Source organism: Chenopodium album, chromosome 3, assembly GCF_948465745.1.
Source record: "Chenopodium album chromosome 3, dcCheAlbu1.1, whole genome shotgun sequence".
Classification (NCBI taxonomy): domain Eukaryota; kingdom Viridiplantae; phylum Streptophyta; class Magnoliopsida; order Caryophyllales; family Amaranthaceae; genus Chenopodium; species Chenopodium album.
In genome coordinates, this window is record NC_137836.1 from 770,736 (window position 1) to 773,724 (window position 2,989).

At 34.6% G+C, this 2,989-nt stretch overlaps 1 pseudogene; it reads right to left on the bottom strand.

The window, feature by feature from the left end:
• Positions 1-825: 825 nt before the first annotated feature.
• On the bottom strand, positions 826-2,701 carry LOC145621658 (NADPH-dependent aldo-keto reductase, chloroplastic-like; annotated as a pseudogene).
• Between the last annotated feature and the right edge of the window lie 288 nt (positions 2,702-2,989).

The window sequence follows — 2,989 nt, forward strand, 5'->3', positions numbered from 1 at the left end:
TCTTAATCTACGACAATTATTATTATAATATACTCGGTAATATTTAATACAAACGAATATCGGAATTGGATTCCATAACATCAACTTTGCATATTAAAACCTAAACCAAAAACAGAAAATCCATACTTTTGAGTCTAATTAATACAATATATCTTAGGGGTGTCTATTCAAATTTTAGTTTGGAAGTTTGAATTAAGGATTTAGGGCCTGTTCATATTTACTTATTTTCAGTTCAGTTCAGTTCAGTTCATCTCTAATCAGTTCAGTTCAGTTTAGTTCAGTTCAGTTTTATGCATTTTAATTTTTCAGTTCAGTTTATTTCAGCTCCAATCAGTTCAGTTTAGTTCAGCTCAGTTCAGTAAATATGAACAGGCCCTTAAGGCTAAATTCAATTTAGTTAGAAATAAAATTGGTCCAAGCTCACAATACCAATACAATACAAGTCTTTAAAACATAATATAGACATTTTACTTCAACAAGAATCCGTGCAAATGTGCAATAGAAGGATAACCTGCACAACATAAGAACATTCCATATTTGCAAATTTACTCGTTTATATTTCGATTATTTTAGTACTTGGATTCTAAATAAGATCAATTCAATTCAATCCGAACCTGATGTAAATGAGAAAGCCCCTAGCTACTAGCTAGGTAGGGAAGGGGAGCGAAAATGAAGTCAACACTGACCTTGATACTCCTCGATGATACGATGATGATAATTGACAATGCTGGCTTTGCAGTTCAATCTCTCAAGTCCTTCTCCTTCACTGATAATACTGTTAGCTAGGCATACTTTTAGCTACCCAAGAGAAATAGAGATGGAATAGTTCAAAACTTAAGGTTATCATAGAACCTTATACATTTTACAAGTTAAAATTGCATGGTTTAATTTTGTAGAACTTTATACGTTATTCTTGACATTGACAATATGGCCAAAGCCCCAAAAGATTATTATACTTTTTTTCATACACACCTAAACATAAATTTTGATAACTTTTATCCTTCACAAAGGAAAATTTAAAATTCCTCATCCCAAAGTTCTTCAATAGTTTTATACCCAGCAGAGGCCTTATGCACCATTCCCTCTGCTTTATCAAACTTTTCCTGCATCCACACCAAGATTTAACTCAAAACATGCATCAAGTAGACTTAATATAATACATGATAGATTATGAAATGCAATAGAATACTCATATTCTTGCCTTCTTAATATCAGCAAATTTACTGAGCAAATTTACAGGAATGGACCAATTCATCACTTGTAAGTTCTTTTTCAATCTTGCTTCAGTAGAGGTTTTAGGCAATACGCTGTGAGACATTTCAAGCCCCCAACGAAGAGCTACTTGTGCAGGAGACTTGTTCAGTTCAAGTGCAACCAGTTTGACAACTTCATTTTCAAGAACATCTTTCTTGTTCTCTTTAGACCCCAATGGTGAATAACCCTAACCAAAGAAAATTTAAATTCCTATAAAAAGCAAGTTTTAACAAAGAGCAGCATGTTTACAGCATTACAAATGTATTGAAAGGATGACTACTTACAGATAGATGCACATTCCTTGATCTACAAAATTCATGCAGCTTTGGTTGTTGCCAAATAGGGTGACATTCTACTTGGTTCACAGCCGGAGGAACACGAGCAACTTTGAAAAGATCATCTAGTTTCTTGACAGAAAAATTACTTACTCCAATAGCGCGAACCTTGCCTGAGTCATACAGCGACTCCATTGCCTTCCATGTGGTTGGTATATCAGTTGGAAGATATCTCTCTGGGTTGGTATGATGCAATCCTCTCTTCTCCTTTACTGGCCAGTGGATCTTCAAGTATAGGTGATAGCAATTAAGACTAACATGTATAGTATATTCATTCAATATTAAATGAATGAGTAAAACATAACAGTAACACACTCACAAGGTATAGATCCAAGTAGTCAAGTTGAAGATCACTCAAAGTTTTTGATAGTGCTTTTGGTACATCTTCCGGCTCATGATCAAAGTTCCTATATCATCATATCACATATCAGCTCTTAACATAATAAACTAATAAGCAACGACGACGTACGTAGACTTTGTTCCAATACTCACCATAGTTTGGAAGTGATAAATATATAACTCATCTCGCTTGACTACTCCATTTTCAAATAGCTCCTTTAAAACAACTCCAATCTAGTAATGTAATTGACAAAATGTTTTAAGGCATTATAATTTATAAACTCTTGAATAATGGGACGGAGTAACGTGGCTTAAAAAAAAAAACAGTTAAGTGACAAAGGAGTACGTATATCATTACCTCTTTTTGATTTCCATAAATTTCAGCACAATCAATGTGTCTATAACCCAACTGTGTTAAAAAAATGTAGTTAATTGGTTGGAGTTGTGATTGAAAAACATCTTGGCTTTAATTTGGTATCGTCAATGAGTTTTCACAGCTTTATTCAATTCATTAGCATAACTTGAATAGTTCTCCTTTTCTTCATTAAATTAGCATATAAATACGGCAAATTCCCTGTTTCTCACCGTGAGAAACAGGGCTTGTTTCTCATAGGGGTACAAACAAAATTTCGCCCATTATAAGTCACTTGTTGGACGACTGAGCTGGCCCAATTAATCTTACGTGTTTAGAATTCGTTTGCCAGCTGTTATACTTGCTGGCATACGCCGTTATTCTTCGACGGAGATTTGAATTCGAAACTGGGCGAATTCATGGGTAAAAATACAAGTTCGAATCTGGGCGACCTGAATTTCAAACTTTTTCTCACTGCCGAATTGAAGTCGAAGACGAAGAGGAGAATCTCCAATTTGGGCGGAAACATTGTATCCAGGTTCTCACTGAATTCTATTTCAATTTTTTGATTTCAATTTTCTGATTTCAATTCGAACTGGCTTCTTGTTTTTTCTCAATTTGAACTGGCTTGTTTTTTCTCAATTCGTACTGGGCGCTTGGTTCTTGTTTCTTCGAATGTTGTAGGGTTGAGGGTCGATTTTCGATGATT